Source organism: Macaca nemestrina, chromosome 15 (assembly GCF_043159975.1).
Source record: "Macaca nemestrina isolate mMacNem1 chromosome 15, mMacNem.hap1, whole genome shotgun sequence".
In the NCBI taxonomy this organism is placed as follows: domain Eukaryota; kingdom Metazoa; phylum Chordata; class Mammalia; order Primates; family Cercopithecidae; genus Macaca; species Macaca nemestrina.
The window spans coordinates 4,720,780-4,743,995 of NC_092139.1; the positions used below are offsets into that span (position 1 = coordinate 4,720,780).

The following is a 23,216-nucleotide window of genomic DNA, read 5'->3' on the forward strand; positions in this document are numbered from 1 at the left end:
ACAGGATGACGAATTTCTGGGAACAAGTCAAGTGTAGGAAAGAAGGGTAGGTGTTGCAGGCTGTGGGAAAAGCTTGTGCAAAGGCCCTGTGGGAGAAGAGAATTTGAAATTCTTTGAAAAACAGAAAGTAAAAACCATGTGGCTATGGTTTGGTGCATGACAGGACCAAGTGAGGGGAAGGAAACAGGCAGGGACAGATCCCTGGGGCTCTTGCTCTAATTTTCACAGTGCAAGGGAACCTCGGAGGATTTCAAGCAAGGGAAAGACATGGCTGGTTGACTTGTTAGCGGATCGCCCTGTGTGGAGAACAGGCTGCACAGGGGCAAGATGAGAAGCAGGGAGATCAGAGAGGAGATGTGACTGTCACCCCGGTGGGAGACAGAGGCAGCTCAGGGCAGTTTTAGGAGAGAAGGAGAAGGCCACGAGCTTGAGAAGCTGTCACGTGAATTCCTCGTGCGCCACCCAGTTCTTAGGACATTCTTCCTCACCCCAGATGCAAGGTATGCAGTCTGTCCACTCAAACCCTCAGAGCTGAGGGTCCTGGCCCCTGCCAGCAGCAGCTAGGGCTTCCAGCTGGTCACCGAGCCGAGCATGTGCATCCCATCAGAGGACACTGCTGTCAGGACCGTAAGGAAATCTGAAAGGTCCAAGGGGGGACATATGCAGAGGCAAGAAGGCCTCACATGTGTCTCCAGAGCTCAGCACCCAGAAAGGGATGCAGGGTCACCAAATCTGCCTTTTCATAGACTGACCTCAGCCTAAGGATGCAGGCTGCAGCACTGACCTCCCAGCATGGAACTTTCTATCTGCTGCCCCTTTGCTCCCTGACTTGTTAGAATGTTGGGGAATGGCCTCCCCAATTTTCTGCATTTTCCCTTCTTCCAAACAGATTTTCTCTTTTGGGGAGGTGTGCTTAGCTGCACTGGAAAGTTAGTCTTAAAGATGATTCTGCCTCAGTACTACTTAGGAAAGCTTTTCAAAAATACAGACTCCAGGGCCCATTGCAGGCCTACGGGATCAGAACTGTTCAGGAAGGGTTCCAGAAGGCTCTTCTTTCTAAAAACCCCCTAGACAATTCTGAGGACCAGCCGCTTTAGACCGGGACCGAATGGAAATATAGATGCAGAGATGCATTCCTACCATTCCCCAGAACTTGCTTTAGGGACTGCAATGCCATCCCAACACACGACACCCAGAACCGGCTCAGACGTCAGAGGCCAGGCACAGTGCCCACAAGAATTTCCAGCTAGGAGTTCCAGGCTCCCCAGAACTGGCGCTTCTGGCCAACTGGCCAAAAATTTGGCATTTCCCACAACCCCCTCAGGTTTCATAATTGGCCAGAACAACTGGCAAAACTCAGGAAACTACTGCAGTGACAAGATTACAGTGTTATTATCAAAGGGTGGAAATACAGCCCAGCCCAGTGAAGAGATGCATAGGGCCAGGCCTGGAAGGTTCCATGGCATCACCCTGTGGATCGGGACATGTCATCCCCAGGCACCTTGATGTGTTCACTAATTGGGAGCTCACCTGAGCCCATGTCCAGAATTTTTATTGGAGTTTCATTACAGAGGCATGATTGATCAACTCACTGCCCACGCAATTAAACTCAGTCTCCAGCCCTCCTCCCCTCGCTGGAGGACTGACGTTGTGTTGGTCAAAGCCCCAAGTCTCCAATCACCAGGTTCACCTTTCTGGTGTGGTCAGCTTCCATCCTGGTAATTTCATGAGCATAAACTCAGGTATGGTTGGAAAAGCCCACCATGAATAACATAGATTCTCCTATCAGGAAGTTTCAGGGATGTAGAGGTTTCCTCCAAGAAACCAGGGCCACTGCCCAGCCAAATCCTTTATCATGGAACCCGGAGATTTGTAACTGGACTGATGCTGTCACAGAAGACAGCCATTTACAGTCTGGCCTCTGGCAGAATCCATTGACAATAGCCTTGAGACCTTCACCTCCTTGTTAGTGGCCCCAGACGCCTGGAGTAAAACAAAGACAGTAAGGACTCTGGCCATTTATCATGGGGTGTGGGTTCTGTGGTGATGACAGTTGAATTGGAAGAGGATTTAGAGAACATTCTGGAAGGAGATCTGCATGCATTTCAGGGAAATTTCCTCTTTAAGTTGTGCTTCCTTCCAGAACATTCTGGAAGGAGGTCTGTGCACATTTCAGGGAAATTTCCTCTTTAAGTTGTGCTTCCTTCCAGAACATTCTGGAATGAGGTCCGTATGCATTTTAGAGAAATTTCCTGTTTAACTTGTGCTTCTTCTAGAACATTCTGGAAGGAGGTCTGTATGCATTTCAGGGAAATTTCCTCTTTAAGCTGTGCTTCCTCAGCACCAGAGTTCCCGGGGAGCTCTCCCACTTCCTGCAGGGTGGGCTGGGTTCTGTGGGTGCGTGCTGCTCCCGGATCACAAGCAGGCACAGCTTCAAAGGCAAAGGGGTGGAGGACCAGGTCACATCCTGGCACAGGAGACAATGTCTACACCACAGTCCGTGACACCAATGACCATCCATCCCATAGTGGGCTCTAGGTATCATCCTTCCATAGCAACTCCAGGCCCTCCACCCCAGCCTCATTTCTTGTGACTTTCAATGGGAAACTAGAAGGAGAGAGAATAAATTTTGGTTTTTTATTAAAGAAGACCACAATCGAGGGAATTAAATTGCACCTATGTAAGGCCGTTCTCTCCCAGTCTTGAGGGGAGAGGTAATTTCACAAATTAGCCCAAGAACCCTGAGACTGAGTGAGGTCCGCCAAAGCCAGAGTCCTATTCCCTTCACTGCAGACGGCGTGGGCCTACACATTTGACATGTTTTCTGCTCAGAGGACACCCTCCCTCGGGCCTTTTCAAATCCCTCCAATTTTTCTCCAAGCAGCCAGCTCAGTCTTGGGCTCCAAGACCCATCCACGTTCAAAGCAGCGACTTTGGCCAGAAAAAAACGAAAGAAGGGAATTCTGTGTGTGAAATAATGGATTACAGATACAGCCACTCCCCCATCACTGCCACCACTTTAAAATGAATTTCCAATTGAAAATAGCCATCGGACTATAGATAGCTTGGCGCAGAGATGGCCGGTCAGGCTCCACTCCCAGATGCCTGGGTCAGCAAATTCCAAAGCTTCTACTCAGCAGTTCCACATTCTTCCAAGAAAGTTCAGCTCTCTCCTTCCTTTCAGCCCAGGGGCCCAGGGGCTAGAGATGAGGGTGGCCACCCCCACCCTGTGCTGAGGCCAGGCACCTCTCCCCGTGACGACTCCAGGCACCAAGTTAAGTCAATTACAAAAAACTGAACTTATTTATGGTTTGTGTGTTTTTCTGGTCAGCCTGACCTCTGTGAGCACCTCCAAAATAGATTTCTATTAGGGAAGATGACTTCAGCGTTTTTAACTTTTTTCTTGCCCCCAAAGTCATGGTTTTAATTAACAGTATCACCGAGTGGCTCTCCCTGACAGACAGTGACGATGCAGGCCTGTTGAGGCCCGGCAAGGAATGAGCCAAGCAGATTCTGTTTGCGTTAATCCTGCCAGCACAGAAGCTGCATCTCAGGGTAGAGCAACTACAAAATGAGCTTTCGGGCCACGAGCATCTTCCAGCAGAATCTGGGGGTGTCGAGGCTGCCAGACACAGCAGGCATGCCCGCCTGACCCCATGTTGGACAGGCAGGGCTTGTGGCTACCCCAGCTTGCCGTGGCGAAGGGTGCAGAGAATCCCAGCTGCAGCTGCTTCCTGACAGGCCAGGCAGCACTTTGGCACTGCAGACTCATCGTCTTCTCCAGCACCCAGCTTGAGTGCCAGCCTTGAAAAAAATCAATCAGCTGTGGCTCTAATTAATTATAAGCTCTGAGCACCCTGAGCCTGTGCCATGAGACAGGCTGAGCTCTGCATCCTGGCTTGGTGGAGCCCCTGGATGTGACCGGCCTCCTGCTGCAGTGTGACTGCACGACGCCTTCCCCACTGCCCTGGGTAGTGTGGCTGCTGCCTGACAGCGAGCAGCGAAGCCCTGAGAAAGGATTGCCGTCAAGCGTTCATGGTGCAGGCTTCTTGGGGCATTTATTCTGTCTCTTGTTAACGGCGAGGTGAGGCAGGGATTCATCACGTCAGGTCCTGTTCTTCCTGATTCGATGCTGTGTTTGACCTTGCCCAATCACACAAAAACATCCCCCTCTACCAGCAATTTCGGTCGAGGAAAGTACAGACACCCCTCGTTATCCAAACATTGTCAATTCCTGGAAACACTTTGGAGAGCAAATTTTCAGACATCAGGGCTTCATCCCTTTACGTGAACAGGGAAAAAATAATAATACATTCCCAGGCCAACAAAAAACAATCCCCAACCAATTTTCCAAATATCTCTTAAAACACTCTTCAACGCCTAGATAGCAATATGCTAAGGAGGCTTGCACAATGCAAACATTTACAACTCCTGCTTTCTATTGAGTCTACATTGGATGAACTTCTGGGTGGGGATGTTCACATGCAGTATTTAACTGCACTGAATGGAGTCAGATTGGAATCATGCTTTCCTTCTACACTGTAAGGGATGTGCGTAAAATGTTAACTGCGCAAATGAGGTAACAGGTGAAAGACAGAAGCTAGGTTAATCCAGCTTGGGAGGAGCAACATGGGAGCTAGAAATGGCTAGACCCCAAGGAAAGGGAGGGAGGGGAGGAGAGTGACACTGCAGAGCGGCTCTGAATGATCTGGCAGGATCCCAGTGGGCAGGGAGCTGAGATGCCCACTGCCGTGCACCCACCCTCTAGTGGGCACCTCCAGGCACTTTCTTATTCTGAGTGAACTTGGGTAAAACGTTAACATATTGTTAAGGTAGATAATTTAGATCAGGAAAAACTGGGGTGGGCGGAGGGATCAGTACTGGTTTTGCCTCCCAAAAGGTAATTGGGCAATAACTGTGTGTGGCAGGGACAAATGCATTCGGACGCTAGACGTTCAGCCCTCCTCTTCCCCGACCCACTAAAGAAAATGTCACGTGTGCCGTTTGCCCTTTAGCATGTCCGCCTCATGCTAAAACGTGGAGCCGAAAACAAGGCCGGAGCCGTGAGGACTGGCTCCGCGGAGCCTCTGGGAAAGAAAAGGGCTCTGGAAAAGCTCCGGAGTGAGACCATGGGAGGGAGAAACACGGGGTGAGAGAATCGGAGGGAAAGTCAGACAGAGGTTTGGAGGAGTGGAAACAACTGGATCTCCTCAAAGGGTTTGGATGAACTCAAATCATTTTTCCAATTGCTTTGAGAGTCTATTGCTTCTCTTAGCGGGATGCTGACTTCAGAGCAAGGCAGATGGGGCCACAGAGAGTTTCAGGTTATGCTGGGACGTTCAGCTCAGTCTGCTCAGATTTAATTTGGGCAGCAGCATTCACTTTTTAAGCGTGCTATAGGTGCCACCAGAAAGTCTAGTGTTCAAAAGTGTGCTACAAACACAAGGAGGCTGAGTGCCGCCTTGTGCCCCTGTCACAATACCTCGTTACCCATCCACCCCAACGCACCTGTGCTTCCCCAGGGCGGCCTCGTTCACAATCCCCTGCTCTCTGGTGGTGTTGCAAGCACTCCACCATGAACATGTTTCAACTGGGTCTTCTTAGTGTTGATGAGAAACTAAGCCCAGAGGGAACAGGCAGTTCCCCCAAGCTCCCTCAGGACGTGGTGAGTGTGGGATCTGGACCCAGGCAGGCTGGCTCTGCAGCCAGGCCCTTCACTGCAGCTGCCCTTCAAAGAATGCCTGACTGTGGAAGACTGCACCCTGAACCACCTCCTGTCACCACTCATGAGGCCTGTCCTCCCCTGCGTGGCTCACACTTGCAAGTCATTGTCAGGACTTACCTGGCAATGTTATGTGTTAGAATCACATAACCTTGATTCTTGACCATATACACACATGCACTGACGTCAACACACATGCATTACACATACACATAATATAGATATACACATATATATACATGCACACATCTATATGCATACATATACATATGTGGATATAGACAGCTATCAGATAGACATACACATACAAGCACATATCTGTATGCATGCATATATACATACAGATAAACACATGTACACTCATATAGATTCCCACATTTACAAGTGCATATTGGTACACATATGCATACATACACACATGCAGGCATGCATGAATCTTTTCTCCCTCTATATCACACACATACCTTTTGCTGAGGGCTTAGTATTTACTAGGTGTCAGGCTCTGCTGTCTTAATATAAGGTTGCCCCAAAGCAGACCTCGAGCTGAGGATTCGGGTGCAGGCGGCTAACATGGGCGGTGCATGTATATGCGTGTATAAATGTGTATATGTGTGTACATATGCATGCATGTGCATATTTAAATATAGCAGTGTGTGTGTTTGCAAAAGTGTATATGGGCATGTATGTGCATATATGTATAGGCATGTGTATATAGATGTGTGTTTATACACATGTGAGTATATATCGATGTATATACCTATATGTGTATATATGTATTATACATCTATGTATATGTGGGCATAAGTATTTGTGGGTACACGCATGTGTGCTGTATATGTACACATCTATAAGGATGCACATTTATGTGTGTATCTGTAGGTCTATACGTGCATGTGCATGTGTGAGCGTACAAGTGCATACATAGGTATATGTGTGTATGTATATGTGAATGTGTGTCTGTATATGTGTATTCATGTGTGTATGTGTGTGCCCATGTGTGCATGTGTTCCTGTGTGCACATGTGTGTTCCTGTATGTGCATATATGTACATGTGTGTGTCCACAGCTGGGATGTGAGCGTCACACAGGAGGAAACAGGTGTTTCCTGACTGCACCCCCAGAAAGTATTCTCCGAGGGCCTTTCAGTGACTCTCTGCTGGCCTCACTTCCAGGCCCCCACGCTGGGCCTTATCCCACCTCTCCCTGCCCTCGGCTCCTTCTTTGCACAGGTTCCCATTCACCAGAGGTCCCCGGCTTCCTCCCCACACCACGTTACCCTGGGAGGTGGGAAAGCCGGAAGAGGAGACCTCACAGTAGAGCCCACTGACAGCTGCTCCGTGGCAGGACCCAAGGCGGCTGGAAGGAAATGAAATCCCCTCTCACTTAACAGCCTAATAAGGATTTGAACCTGAGTCTGCCAGGAATTGTCCGTTTAACTGCTTTCTCAGATGTGAAGAACATGTCTGGGCTTTTAAGCATGCCCCGGGGAGGAGCCATGACACGCTGGAGGGGAGGATGGCGCCTCTTGCTCAGGCTCCACCTGCCCGAGCTTCTCTGTGAGCCCCCAGAAAACAGCACCGGCCTGGCAGGGGAGCTAGATGCGCAGATGAGAGGGGGCAGCGGCCGCGGGAGACCAGCGCTTGCGGGGGAAATGATGTCAGCAAGATGCAGCCTCAGCGCAGCAAGGACTCGCTTGAAGACATTTCCAGCTGACCTGGGCAACCTGATCCTCCTGGGAGAGGGGTCCACAGACTCAGAGGAGCCGCACAGCTCGGAGCCCAATCCTCAGGACTGTGCCCTTAGCCAGACAGACTGAACTGCATGAAACTGCTTTGTCATTCACACTGGGCCATTCACAGTCTCCCAAGTGGAATCCTCACCCCTAATCCTGCCGGCAGGTAGCCAGGCCCAGGGCCCCTCTGTTCCTCCTTCCGCCTCCTGTGTTCTGCTCAGCCACCTTGGCCTCCTTCTAGTTCTTCAACAAGAGGCTCATCCCCCCTCCCAGGGTTTGCTCTGGCTGCTCCCTCTGCGTGGAGTGCCCGTCCCAGGTCCTCACAGGTGCGGCTTGTTCTGGGCAGTCAGGTGCTTCAGGCTTCCCTGCCCCCTGCCACCAGCCTCCTATGTAATTTCATTCTTGCAGCTGGCCCTTTCCTACTTTGTCTTGTTTAACTCCCTAGCAGTTATTTTCTTCCCTCTCCCTGGAAGGTAAGCACCCTGGTCATCGTGGGCCTTGCGTGTGTCACTCATGCTGCATCCTCGGAGCCCAGAGGAACGGAGTAGCTGCCCACTAAATCCTCGAGGAATGAATGAATGACCACACCCATCACATTAAGCCTTATGGGATTATTATCAAGAATGTCCTGTTTAATGATGGGGACATGCGGCCCCACTTCCATCCCTGGGCCTTGGTGTACAGACCAGAAAGCCCGGGACGGACCACCTGTCCTCCCTACAGGGGACTAACTTACACAAACCAATGGGCATCAAGCACCCATGGGGAGCAGCCGTGACCCCTGGGTCCTCGGTACCAGCCACAAAGCCAGTTCTGAGTTTGTTCGGAATCCTACTTAGAATGAAGGATGTGCCTACACTAGAGATCTCTTAATACGACCACCAAACACCATGGGATTTTCAAAGGTAGCTGTCACAGCCACAGCGCACAAGCTCTGTTCCTGGCTTGCTTCTGCCATCTGCTGGCCACTTGATAAAAGGCACTGGGGGATTATTTTCCAGTCTCTCTGATGCTCTTGTTTCCTTGTGGGAGGAACTCATCACCTTTCTTGATCTTGACAAGGGCTGCTTGGCAGACCTGTCCCATAAGTAGTGCAATTCAGGAAGATCCTCGACCCCTTGTGGGTGGGGCCGTCATCCAGTCCTGCATCTTATGACTTCACACGTTAAAAACGTTAACTTGCTAAACACCCAATGTGAAACCTAGGAGTAAGGGACAATTATCTTTACTGTCTACAAACAAGGATGTTCAGGCACAGAGAGGCTAAGTAAGTTGTGCAAAGTCACACAGCTACAGAGTTGTGGAGCCGAGATTGGGACTCAGGCAATAAGTCACTTTGATGGCAGGCACCTTGACGGGACATGCTTTACCAACAACCATGCAAACAGCCCAGGTGCTCCCACGACCCCTGATCCAAGGGGTGCCACCAGAGCACCAGAGAGACAGGGATGTGGGAAGAGCAGAGGACAGAAGAGGACACGTGCGTCTAACCACTCGGAGGACAGGAGAAGGTGCCCTAGCCTTCTGAGCCGCCATCTTCCAATCAGGAGGATGGGACCACTGGATACACAATCTTGAGGCTTTCTCGACAGTTCTCTGAACAGGACAGAGAGGCAGGGAAGCATAGTGCTTAGAGCACAGTCTACAGTCTTTTTGGTCAGACAGAACTGGGTTAAAGATCAGACACTTCCACTCACTCTCAATGAGTCCCTATCTGTAAGCCTAAGCTTCCCTCCTCACACATGATGATTAAAAAAAAAAAAAAAAAAAAAAAAAAAGGCCGGGCGAGGTGGCTCAAGCCTGTAATCCCAGCACTTTGGGAGGCCGAGACGGGCGGATCACGAGGTCAGGAGATCGAGACCATCCTGGCTAACACAGTGAAACCCCGTCTCTACTAAAAATACAAAAACTTAGCCGGGCGAGGTGGCGGGCGCCTGTAGTCCCAGCTACTCGGGAGGCTGAGGCAGGAGAATGGCGTGAACCCGGGAGGCGGAGCTTGCAGTGAGCTGAGATCCGGCCACTGCACTCCAGCCTGGGTGACAGAGCGAGACTCCGTCTCAAAAAAAAAAAAAAAAAAAAAAAAGGAGGCCATGTGCAAAGCCTTTAGCATTGTTTCTGGTTCAGGGTAAGGACTTAATACATGTTTTCTATCATTATAACCACAGTAAAGGCTCTGAGAAGCCCTGCAGGAAGGAAAACTACTTGTATTTATCTCAGCCATCCCCATGCTGGCTGCCCACAGAGCCACCATGGAGCCCGCAGCTCGGTCACCCCATGCAGCCCATGTGCCTGGTCCATTCAAACTTTCCCTCACATGGGAGCCTCAGGCCCCACTGGAAACAGACTCAGGAGACAAGCCCAGGTCTCCTGCTCCCAGCTCCCCGCTCTGTACTTCTGCTTCTACATCCATCTACCTCAAAAGCAGTTTTTACAACCCATCAACAAAAGAATTCAGAGACAATTCTCCAAGGCTCCCAAGAGGGAATATTTCCTCTTTGGCTTCTACAGTGCTTATTTGTCAGTTTTACAGACCAGAGGCAATTAAGAATCTAAGGCGAGAAGGCTGTTTTTAATAATTCTGTCATTATTCTCAATTTTCAGCACCACCACACATGAAAAACCCATTTCCAATTTCCTTAAAGGTGTTAAATGGTTTTTGCCCTGTGTTGTAAAAGTTTGCAGTCAGCCAAACTGCTGCAAAGCGGGCTTGCAGCATCTGGTCCTGAGCTGTGGGAATGACTTGACCGGGCCTGATCTGCTGAAGCCCAGCTCTTTCCTCAAATGTTCAATTCCCAGCACATGCCGCGCGGGTCACTGTGGATTTCAGGGTGGACTCACAGCGCTGCTGGGTGTTGCAGTCCACACAATTTCACAAGACTCAGTGCAGGACACCTCCACCCGCCCAGGCTCAGGCGGGATGTGAACCGGAAACCACTCTTTCCTGCCGGTCAACACCCAGGAACTGATTAAGTAACCTGGTGCCCAGCCCCTCTGACAGCCACAGAGCCAAGAAGAGGGAAGTGAGGCGGCATCCAAGGCGGCCCCTGCAAAGAACTAAGCAAGGCAAGTTCAAGGGGTCCAGGACTCCACAGCAGCTGGTGGAGGGCAGGGAGGGGCATTCCGTTTTCAGGGCATTGAAAGTCCTTGAAAGGAGAAAACTTTGATTAAGAATGACAAGGCCTGGATGCAGAAGGTGGGAGACCCCTGCCCTTAATAACTGTCATAGTTGCCAATGACAACTGTGATAAAGAGATGACTTCCCATGGCACGCACTTGCTGCCCTCCACGGTTCTAGGCTCATCACAGAGAACTCTTCATTTTCATGAGGCTCCATAAGGACATCCCTATTCCTATGATCCTTATCAATATCCTGATGTTACAAATGAGGGAACAGGGACACAGAGATGCTGAGGAACTTGTCTAAAGTCACATCATGGGGACAGAGCCTGGGACACAGCCGCGAGAGGGACAGACAGGCCCTGCCCCTATGCACCAAACCATCTGCTGGGGACACAGAAATCAAACAACTCGTGGCTGCCCTTGTGCCCAGCGCCGTGGGCAGGAGCGAGCTGCTTTGAAGAGACAGCGTGGTGACCTGCCCTGCTGGCCCAGGCAGCATTACACAGCAAGAAGGCGGCTTTGAAGGGTTTTAAACAGAGTCATGTTCCCACGTCCACAGAGAGAGGGCTGCAAGCCTTTGTGTTTTCCACACTGTGTTATACGGCGCTGGGGTTCACAAACCTGCCCCGGAAGCTGCTCATGGGCAAATGGACGACCATGGGTGGGGAAGGAAATTTCCCTCAAATACACACATGCTTCACCTAGAGCAGCCAAGCTGTTGGTGTGTTTGTGTGTATTCATGTGTGTGTGTATGTGTGTGTGTCTTAGGCCTAATGGTTCATTGAGTTTAAGGATCTCTCAGCTTCCTTTCAGCCCAAATGTTTCGTAATTTGGTAATTAGCGCACAGTGACCAGGCAATACACGTTCATCAAAATGCACCAATGAGACAGAGACAGGAGAGGATGTTTTGGTAGCAAACAAACATCCAGGAGGCACAGTACACCCCCATCCCCGGCCCCAACCTCAGAGAAACAATCGGGGAAACAGAGGACATTAGTATGAAATGACCAAAGAGACTTACCAAGCAACATCAGACTCCCTGCGACATGTGTGCTAATGGGACAGAGCGGGAGTTATTCTCATACTTAAGAAATAACCAAGCATTCTGCATCCCAAAGCCAGTTCGGGTTTTAAATACCTTTCATAATTTTTCTGACTATGGAGGTAATATATCCTCCGGGCATAAAATTTAGAAATTATAGAAGAGTATTTTTAAAAATCCAACCATTGAGCAATAACCATTATAAAAATTTTACTGCCTTCCTTTCTTGTCATTTATCTAGGCTTATACAGATATTCGGGGCTTTTTTCACAAAACTAGGAAAACGTTAAAAAATATATTCTCATATTCTCTCAAGATTTTATTATTAGATTTATCATAACCATAAAAGATCTGAGCACTTTTCACGGCAGCATATTATTCCATTTCCATGGAATTACGGTAATGAATCTCCTACTGTTGGGTTTCAGTTGCTTCCAAATTTGAATGTAAATAATTTGGGGGCAGTTCTCATTCCATCAATGGCAGACTAAATGCAGTTGAGGTTTTGCAGGCACACACTGTGCCCAAATGAAAGCCACAGCCCAGGATGTTGGCCGTGGAGAGATGATGCTTTCAACTGTATCAACTCTTGAAGCTGGTGAACCTTGGCTTCTCCCCTTCAGGCACTGGCAGACCTTCTCCTCACACTCTTGGCTCTTTGCTGGGCTGACAACTCCCTACTTGCCCTGCAGGCCTTCCCTGAGCTCTGGGGTCTTCTTTCTGCCCGCTTCCATGGCTCCCCGTGGCTGCCCGCATCTCAGCACTGACATCCTACGTGACTCTTTGTCCACACCTACCTCCCTAGACCATGCACCCCTTGTGAGCTAGGTCTTTGTCTTCCACATGGAAGTTCTCACTAACCACTTGAATAAAGGAATGAATAAACAAATGAATGAACAAACAGTCTAACAAAGAAGGAGCACATGGGCTGACCTTGCAGGGCTCTCAGGCCGAATCCTGGAGGTGCCTTCTTCAGCGTTTCTGTCTCCCAGCCGCTTTACCTGTTGCTCAGGCTGCTCCTCAGAAGTGGCGCACGCAGGAAGCACGAGCTTGTTTGTGCTGGCTCCATGTTTGTTTGCATTTAGGATCACGGAGTTTACTCAATTAAGAAACAGAGTGGAGAGGAGGCACCGCCTCTATTTAGCACATGAAACAAAGAGAGGAAAGGGGAAGATGCCTAGGGCAGATTTCTCCCGCTTTCAGTCTTAAATAAATAACCAGTTTCCCGATGCTAATTTTTCCTCTTTATGATCTTGTCCACCTGTGCGCAGCGATGAGGTCTGATCCCCTGTGGTCCCGAACGTCACGTGGCAATGACTTTCCAGGCCACGTCCCTATTGCACCAGAACAGCCCACGTGTGTCTTTGTGAGCATGTTCATAGTTAACCTTGTTGATCATTACATGAAGGTATTTAATCCTTACAACAAGCCTGGGAGATAGGAACTCTTATTGTCCAAATTGCACAGACGGGGAAGCCGAGACACAGAGAGGTAAAGTAACTTGCTCAAGGCCACACAGCCAGCAATGGCAGAGCCTGGATTTTAATCCTGACGATCTAACTTCAAAACCTGTACCTATGATCACCAGCTAGCCCTCAATAGCCAACGTGCTGATTTCTCAAGAAATTCCAGCACATTTCCACCATATATAATCAGCCTGTTATTTCCAGGGAATATAAACGCCTTGGGTTTAATTTAATGAAAGCTGTTATCGGAAAAGATACACCAAGATAATTAATTCCTTAAACAATGGAAATGAGGCTGCAGTTGTGTACAATTTTGTTTTTAGCTGGAGGTCTCCCACCTCTGGAAGAGGGTGTGCTAGAAAGCTGAGAATCCCAGAAAGAGAATCGGGGAGTGAGTCTGGAGGCTGCACGGGCCTCAGGGTCACGGAAGGTATGCTAGTGTGTGGGTGCCAGACCCGGAAGGGGGTGCCAAGATCACCTGGACCACAGCATCCAGAGAGCTGGACAAAGCTCTCAGAGATCCTTCCCTGCTTTGAAATGAGATAACCAATCCAGGGTAGAAGTCCATCCTGGAGCCACGGCAGAGAGAGGATGAGGAACCAGCCCGCCAGCCCCTTTTTGAGGCTGGGACTTCTTGTTACCTCTACAGGATAGTATGATAAAGCCCCCCCAGCACAGGGCCAACTGGTTTACAGTAGGTAAGTTCTGTAGGTTCAGAGGTTAGTTTTAGCCTTCTTACCCTTTATGATAGCATCCTGATCCCCCCGCCCCAACTTCCTATTGTGTGAGTCCTGCTGGGTGGGACTCTCCAAACAAGGATCCCACCCTGCCCAGAGGGGAGGCACGTAACCTGAGCAGATCCACTGGACCCTCTTGCTCAAGGTCCCCACCTTTGATGAGAAGACCCCCAAAAGAGTAGAAAAGGTGCCTATTTCTTCTGGCCACAGCCCTGAGGCCTCCTGGACACCAGAGTGCCTAGGCTCTGGTTCTTTCTAGGTCCATTTCTCCAGCTTCTGCCCTAAATTTGTGCATTTCCCCAAGCCCTTCCAGCAAATGCCCTCTCTGCTTCCCTGTTACTCTGGCTGTTGCTGACACTCAGGGCCCCTAGCAAAGCAGATGCCCCACAACTGGTTGTTGAGAGAACAAACAGCATCTGAGAGTGGGAGTGTGTATCCTCTGCAGCACCCCAGGCCCTAGTCAAGAGCTCTGCTTTTGTTTCACTGCCAGGAGAGCTTGGGAGCGTCTCTGCATCCCACTCAGCCTCTGTATCCCCCGTAAAATGAAAATCATAACAGTTCCACAGGGCAGGAATGTGGCTAGAACAAGGTAATGAAGGTGAAGTGCCAAGCTCAGAACTTGGCACTTGGCACCTGGCAATGATGTTCTCTCTCAAGAGCCCTGGGCTGGAATCCCCCTTCTTGAACGTCCTCGCTCTGCAACCTCTTTGAGGCTCTGTGTCTTCAACTCTGAAATGGACACAACAGAGGCCCCCTTGAGGAGTGAGAAGCATGGGAAGTGAAATACATCAACACCCCTGATGCACGAGACACAGACCTCGGTGATTTTTTGAGGTATACCAATAGAGACATGATGAGAAGTATTTTCTTTTTTCTAACTGTCCTTCTATTTCTCTGGTTACATAAAAAGTCTCAGGTCTGCACTCATCTCTATTAAAGACCCCATCATAATAAAGAGAGCGCAGGGCTCAGCTGGGTCCTCACAGGCAATACCATCAACCAGCATTTAGTTGTATGTTTTATGTCATATTGGGTATGGTTTCTTCCCATTCCTGGAAAGTCTTACTAGTTTTCCACTTGGAAGAGAGTTGGAAATCTTACTTTTTTATTTTTTAATTTACTTAATTTTTAATTGTTGTGGGTACGTAGTAGGTATATATATTTATAGGGTTCCTGAAATGTTTCGATCCAGGTGTGCAATGCATAGTAACCACATCATGGAGAGTGGGGATATTCATCCCCTGAGCATTTATCCTTTCTGTTGCAAACAATCCAATTATACTTGATTCGTTATTTTTAAATGTACAATTCAGTTACTATTAACTATAGTCATCCTGTTGTGCTATCAAATAGTAGGTCTTATTCATTCTAATTTTGTTGTACCCCACTTAAAAAATGCATTCATTTTAAACAAAAAATTGAGTTGATTTAAAGAAAAATTGGAAGTAAATAACTGTACCAGTGTTAGAAGAACATGGCCAAGACCTTGAAGGTGGCACATACTAGACGGTAAGGAGGCTGGAGATAGTGGATGTAATGCAACAGGAACATGGCAGGTGTGCTGTCAGTCCAAGCTGTCATCATTATTATCATTAGCCCCAGTTAGCAGGCCTGGTGTGAGCAAAGGGGCCGGTCTGCACTAACCCCCTTCCGAAAGCTGCTACACTTTGGAAGAATAATCATCTCTGAGGGCAATAGGGATAATTACACAGGGGATCCATGCCACTGTGCCTGGTGATTAATCACTAGCTCTCCCTGACACTTCCAAGCAACCCCTGCTGATGGGCATAATCAAACTCTGCAACGTGGGTCCTCCCACCAGCCCACAAAACATGCCCCTTGTGGCTCAGACAGATGTTCCTTGGGTTTCAGACCATGGGAAAATAAATGGGCTAATTCATTGCTGCTCCTCTGAAAAACACCGTCCAACCCTGCAATATCCACCAACTCCCTGCTGGCAGAAGTCACCCACTGCACTGCAGACCCCAAGAGACAAATGGCATCCTTTGCCTGTGATTGCTTAGTGGACTCCTGGGGTGCCAGACCCAGACATGGCCATCAGGCGGAGTTCATTCTCAACCCCACCTCCAGGTGGCACTTTTCATCTGAGACGCTCAGCCCCAGCCAGGTAAGCCCTGCTATCTTTAGCCATGTGAGCCACAGGTAGTAACTAGAGACAATGTTCATAATACACCTGGGCAGGGGATAAACACAGGCGGGCTCTTGTGATGGTTTGCTTGCATAAAAATGAAAATGAGCCAGGCAGAAGCCTGCAATATGAAGTGTGACTCTGACTGGAGCTGAACAATATTTGACCCCCTTATCCAAAATGTCAGCATCACCACATCTTTTTCCTAACAGAGCTGTGTGCCTATGAGCCTTGAAAGATGATCTCTACTATAATTTGTAAACGTCCAGGAGTCAGTATGCCAATTATCTGAGGACTCCACGAATATGATGAATGGAGAGAAAGACAAGTACAAAATTGGGATCCAGGCTAGGAACTAGGAGAGACAGGGACCCTAAGGGAGAGACGAGCAAGAGGGTGAAGGAAGGGAGTGGGAGGTCAGAGAAAGGGAGGAAGAAAAACAAGAAAGAAGGAAAAGAGATGACTCATATATTAGTCAGGACCTCTCTATTGTAAGTCACAACAACCTAAAACAAACTGGATTAAAAAGACGTAGAAGATAGTGACTCAGGGAACTGAGATATCCAGCAAATGAAGACTTCAGGCAAAACCGGATGCAGGTGTCGAAACAATAGTATCAGCACCCATTGTCCCTCCATCTCGCCACGCTGCTGTCCTCTGCACCTCAGGAAGGCAGGTATGGAGCAAGGCTAGTCTCCAGCAACTTCAGATTTTCACCACCTTACAGACCAGAAACCCAGAGGCAGGAGAGCAACCCTGAAAGACTCTCATTGGCTTTCCCAGGTCATGTGCTCATTGCTGGACCAATCACTGAATCCAGGAACAATGGAGTATTCTGATTGGTCAGCTTGGGACATGTGATTAACAGTCTCAATAGCAACATGGACAGAAGAGGGGAGAAGTTCCCTGCATGAGGGGTGTTAGGAAGATAGAAAAGGCAGAAAGGGAAGAGAAGGAAAATGAAATTTCCTGGACACCTGCTCTCTGTCAAGCACAATTGAAATTGTTGTTTTTTTTCCAATTTAATCCTCATCATAACCCTGCCAGATATGCATTTATATCCCCATTTTACTAGTGAGAAAATTGAAGCCATGTCAAACTTGGCCACCTCCAGCTGTGCAGATATATCAGACAGTGGGATGTGACAGTTGTGGATGGATTCATGCAGCCCCACCCCCACCACACTACCCAGGACTGATGTGTTCATGAGCCCACCTGGGCTGCTGGCCCATGAAACTTCAGCTCCTACCTTGGCTGATCAGTCAGGCAGCAGCCCTGGCTCCAATGCAGCTCATGGACTCTTCAAAGACCTTTGTTACTTGTTACTAAGCAATCATTGACGCACTTACTCACTCATCATGTAAAAATACTTTCGGAGACCCTACCGTATACCAGCTGCTATAATAGGGACCAGGAACACACGAATGAATAAGATACAACCCCAGCCCTCAAGGAAAGACAGGCAGGCAATCAGGAAAATCAGAAACAAACATTTGTAAAAATATTCTGAAGAGGCAAATGCAGGAAGATCTTGATTATGAAGAACACTCCAAAAATGTATCTAATTTGGGGGGGTCAAACTTTCTAGATAGCTAAGGCCTTAGGTTTTTTTGGTTTTTTGCTTGTTTGTTTTCGTTTTGTTTTTTGTTGTTATTTTTGTCGTTGTTGTAGTTTTTTGAGATGGAGTCCCGCTCTGTCACCCAGCCTGGGGTGCAGTGGCATGATCTCGGCTCACTGCAACTGAAAGGACACAAAGATAGATGTGTACCCGCCCCCCACCCACTACACCCTTGTTCTGCTCTCTAATCTTTGCACGTACCAGAGGTTTTGTAAGTTCTGTAAGTACATGTTTCTCTTTCTGAGGCCAGGTCACAAGGAATGTTTAAGTAAGATAGCCAGGTCACAAGGTGTGTTTAAGCAAGATAGCCATAAACTGGTCGTGCAACCTGATGCAATATAATTAACTGCCTTTGTGTAAAACTGCTCTTCTGCCTCAAGGGTTGTACTGAAATATCAGAAATGGCGGGAACCAATCATAGTTTGCCAAATCGCTTTGTTCAAACTCCAGCCAATCATACCTCTAATTTGTATAATGATTCTATGCCTACTTTCCTTAGACTATATAACATTGTTCGGAGCTCAGTAGGGGAGCTCTCCTGCCCGTCTTGTTTCACGAGCAAGTGAGAGCTCCAGGTTCGAACCTGTAATAAAGATCCTTGCTGCTTAGCTTTGACTCTGGACTCTGGTGGTCTTCTTCGGGGAATAAACGGTCTGGGCATAACAAATGGGGGCTCGTCCGGGATTTCCCCCAAGCCCACCAGACCCCCAAGTCAACGGATCTTAATCTGTAGGTAAGCCGGCTTTGTCACTGTCTCTGTCTTTGTCTCTGTCTGTCTCCCTGAAATTTCGCGAAATCCGTAATCTGTAATCTGTATTGGTCTGTTCTGTAAGTGGCACGGTCTTGGCGGACGCGCTAGAAGACAGCCACTCGGGACTGGTGGGAGACGTTCCCCAGTGCCCATCTGGGGGCCTCCATCCTTGGTTGCCCCGTCTGACTCAGGTCGGAAGTCCGACACGCGCTCGCGAATGCTCATCGTTATTACTGTCTGTCCGTTATTGTTAAGTGTTAAGTGTAAGCCCAAAACGAAACATAAAACCTTTTCTTCCCCCTCCAGGACCGGACCTGTCGGATACTCCCCTCTGCTTCACACTCATTTTCGTCCCCCCTTCTCTTTGTAGAAGCAGTCCAAAGATGGGCAACAACCAGAGCACGCCGCTCTCACTCCTTGTTACCAATTTTAAGGATGTGAAGGCTCGGGGGCGTAACTTAAGCGTAGAACTAAAGAAGGGAAAGCTAGTTACTTTCTGCCGTTCGGAGTGGCCCTCTTTCGGCGTAGGGTGGCCCTCTGAAGGAACTTTCTGTCTCTCTATTATTACTAAGGTAAAAACTAAGATTTTCCTGCCAGGGCAGTCAGGACATCCTGATCAAATTCCTTATATTCTAGTGTGGCAGGATCTTGTGGAAAACCCACCACCCTGGATAACTCCATTCATCCTTGAGCCCTGCAAAGTCCTAGTAACGCGACCTACAAGACAAAAGACTCCCTCTGCTCCCTCGGCCCCTGTGCTGCCGGACAGCCAGGACCCCCTAACGTTAGAACCCACATTTCCCCCACCATATCAGCACCTTATCCCGCAGGACCCAGTCCCCCAGGGTGGTGCTTCCGTAGAGGGAAACCGAGAAGCGGAAGCAGCCGAGAGTGAAAGTAACCTGGGGGGGCCGGCCGGCCGAACACGAGGCCGCGTACAGCGGGACCAAGCTTCCCGACTCCCTGACTCCACTGTAGCCCTGCCTCTCAGAGAAATAGGATCGCTCGATGATACCGGGCTCTCCCGTCTCATGTATTGGCCTTTTTCCACCAGTGATTTATACAATTGGAAGTCCCAAAATGCTCGGTTCTCAGATAATCCCAAAGATCTAACCTCGTTGTTAGACAGTGTCATGTTTACTCACCAGCCGACCTGGGATGACTGTCAACAGCTCCTCCGAATCCTGTTCACAACGGAGGAGCGGGAAAGAATCCAAGTTGAGGCCAGAAAACTGGTTCCAGGAGATGACGGCCAGCCAACTGCAAATCCTGACCTCATTAATGCGGCTTTCCCTTTGACCCGGCCCAGATGGGACTACAACACGGCAGAAGGTAGGGGACGACTGCTCATTTATCGCCAGACTCTAATGGCGGGTCTCCGGGCTGCAGCTCGCAAGCCCACTAATTTGGCTAAAGTATATTCTGTGTTACAAGGTAAGACAGAAAGCCCCGCTGTGTATTTAGAGAGATTAATGGAAGCCTTCAGACAGTTTACCCCTATGGACCCGGAAGCACCGGAAAATCAGGCAGCGGTAGTAATGTCCTTTGTAAACCAGGCAACACCAGATATTAAAAGAAAACTCCAGAAATTAGAAGGTTTAGAGGGAAAGCAGATTCAGGACCTCCTTCAGATGGCCCAGCGAGTTTATAATAATAGGGATACTCCAGAAGAAAAACAGTACAAGGCAACCAAAGAAATGACCAAAGTCTTAGTAGCAGCTTTCCCCCAGGCAGGAAATGGCCAAAACAGAAAGCAGAAAAAGCAAGGCCCTAGGCAAGGATTAGAAAAAGATCAGTGTGCTTATTGCAAGGAACGTGGCCACTGGATTAAAGACTGCCCAAAGAAATGGAGACCAGCTAACCCTACCTCCGTACTTGTTACCCAGGACTCTGACTAGGGAGGACGGGGTTCGGACCCCCTCCCCGAACCCAGGGTAACTTTGCAAGTGGAGGGGTCCCCAGTTCGCTTCTTGGTCGATACTGGGGCGGAACGCTCAGTCCTAACCAAACCAATTGGAAAAATGTCTAAGAAAACATCCTGGGTGCACGGGGCCACAGGCATCAAAAAATACCCCTGGACAACCCAGAGGACTGTAGACTTAGGAACGGGAAAAGTCTCCCATTCCTTCCTAGTCATCCCAGAGAGCCCCTGCCCTCTACTAGGGAGGGACTTGCTGACAAAGATGGGAGCCCAAATCCACTTTGAGCCAGAAGGGCCCAAGATAACTGATTCCCAAAACAGGCCAATATCTATCCTGACTGTCACCTTAGAAGATGAGTACCGACTCCATCAAGAGCAAAAGCCCCCCGATCAGGGAATTGACTCTTGGCTCCAGCGTTTCCCTGAAGCGTGGGCAGAAACTGGGGGCTTGGGGCTAGCTAAACATCGACCTGCCATATTTGTGGAAGTTAAGCCAGGGACGGACCCCGTTCGGGTTCGGCAATATCCTATGCCCCTGGAGGCAAGAGAAGGAATTACGCCCCATATCCGCCGACTCCTAGACCAGGGAGTCCTACGGGCTTGCCACTCATCCTGGAATACTCCACTGTTACCTGTTCGTAAACCCAACAGTACGGACTACAGGCCAGTACAGGATTTAAGAGAAGTTAATAAAAGGGTCATGGACATACATCCCACTGTGCCCAATCCATACACCCTTCTGAGTGCCTTACATCCCAAAAAACAGTGGTATACCGTTCTTGATCTAAAAGACGCTTTCTTCAGCCTTCCTCTGGCTCCCAAAAGTCAAGAACTCTTTGCATTTCAATGGACGGATCCTGAGAGGGGCATCAACGGTCAGCTAACATGGACCAAACTGCCACAAGGGTTCAAGAACTCGCCAACTCTGTTCGATGAAGCCCTTCATGAAGATCTGGGTGAGTACCGGCGGCAACACCCTGAAATAACTCTTTTGCAATATGTTGATGATCTCTTAATAGCGGCCAGGTCCCCGGAAACTTGTGTTCGAGGGACTGAGGACCTCCTGAAGACTCTGGGGGAGCTAGGCTACCGAGCCTCAGCAACAAAGGCTCAGATCTGCAAGTCGGAGGTAACTTATCTGGGGTACCTATTAAAAGGGGGGCAACGCTGGCTAACCAAAGCCCGAAAGGAAACAGTCCTACGCATCCCTAGACCCCAGTCAACACGGCAAGTGAGAGAATTCCTGGGGTCGGCAGGGTTCTGTAGGTTATGGATACCCGGATTTGCTGAGTTAGCCAAGCCCCTATACCAGGCAACAAAGGAACGGCAGCCCTTCAATTGGACGGAAGAGGCTGAGCTGGCCTTTCAGCAAATCAAAACTGCCTTGTTATCAGCCCCCGCGCTGGGGCTCCCTGATGTCTCCAAACCCTTCCACTTATACGTGGATGAAAGTAAGGGTGTTGCAAAAGCCGTGTTAACACAGTACCTAGGCCCCTGGCAGAGGCCAGTTGCCTATTTGTCAAAAAAATTAGATTCAGTGGCTGCTGGCTGGCCACCCTGCCTCCGGATAATCGCGGCGACCGCCCTAATGGTCCGAGACGCTGATAAACTTATCATGGGGCAAGAGTTGCGCGTTATAACCCCGCATGCCATTGAAGGCGTCCTCCGGCAGCCGCCGGACCGATGGATGAGTAACGCCCGGCTCACCCACTATCAAGGACTGCTGTTAAACCCCCTCAGAATAACTTTTCTGCCCCCAACCTCTTTAAACCCTGCTTCACTGCTGCCAAATCCAGACTTGGACGCCCCGTCCCATGAGTGCACTGAGATACTGGCTCAGGTGCATGGGGTGCGGGAGGACCTGCAAGATCGTCCGCTCCCCGACACAGAACTCACCTGGTTCACTGATGGCAGCAGCTATGTCCACCAAGGCCAGAGGTATGCAGGAGCGGCTGTAACGTCAGAGACTGAGGTAATCTGGGCGGAACCCTTGCCTCCAGGGACATCGGCCCAAAGAGCCGAACTGATAGCCCTTACACAGGCCCTCACCCTAGGGGCAGAGAAAAAACTAACAGTATACACGGATAGCCGCTATGCTTTCGCTACTGCGCACATACATGGGGCCATCTACAGAGAAAGGGGACTATTAACAGCCGAAGGCAAAGAAATAAAAAACAAGCAAGAGATCCTAGCTCTATTAACTGCTTTGTGGAAACCAAAGAAATTGGCTATTGTACATTGCCCTGGGCATCAGAAACCAACTACGCCAATTGCTCGAGGCAACTTCTTAGCCGACCAAACCGCAAGGAGCATAGCAAAAGCTCCCAGTCAGCTCCTCGCGCTCCAGCTCCCCGATCCTGGCCCGCGAAATTTGCCATGTTTTCCCGACTATACCGAACAGGATCGCGAATGGATGAACACGCTTCCCCTAAAACAGGTTAAAAATGGGTGGTGGACTGATATAAATGACCAAACCATCCTACCAGAAAAATTAGGACGGCAGGTGTTGGAACACATCCACCGGACAACCCACCTGGGTGCCCGGCGAATGATGGACTTAATCAGGCACGCCAAGTTTAGAATCAGGCGCATAGCTGAACTGGCCAGCGATGTCACAACAAATTGCAAAGCCTGCCAACTAAACAACGCTTGCCCCCAAACCCAGACCGCCACAGGAATTAGGTGTAGAGGAACTAGGCCTGGTATCTATTGGGAAATAGACTTTACTGAGATAAAGCCTGGAAAATATGGGTATCAGTACTTACTTGTCTTTGTAGATACTTTTTCAGGATGGACAGAAGCGTTCCCAACTAAGAGAGAAACTGCTCAGGTTGTAGCAAAGAAAATTTTGGAAGAAATCCTCCCCAGGTATGGCTTTCCCGTCCAAATAGGGTCAGACAATGGACCAGCCTTTGTTGCTAAGGTAAGTCAGGATTTGGCTTCCATTCTGGGGGCAAA

The 23,216-nt window shown here is 49.2% G+C and overlaps 1 long non-coding RNA gene across 7 annotated transcripts in view; it reads right to left on the reverse strand.

The window, feature by feature from the left end:
- LOC112424728 (uncharacterized) overlaps window positions 1-23,216 on the reverse strand; it is a 264,486-nt gene that overhangs the window by 223,861 nt on the left and 17,409 nt on the right. Inside the window, exon 1 of one of the 7 annotated variants that reach the window (XR_011613194.1) lies at window positions 17,218-17,703. The exons of the other annotated variants lie outside the window; for them this stretch is intronic. This is a non-coding gene — a long non-coding RNA (uncharacterized lncRNA). Of the gene's footprint in view, window positions 1-17,217; window positions 17,704-23,216 lie in introns of those variants that run through there. 7 annotated transcript variants of the gene reach the window in all.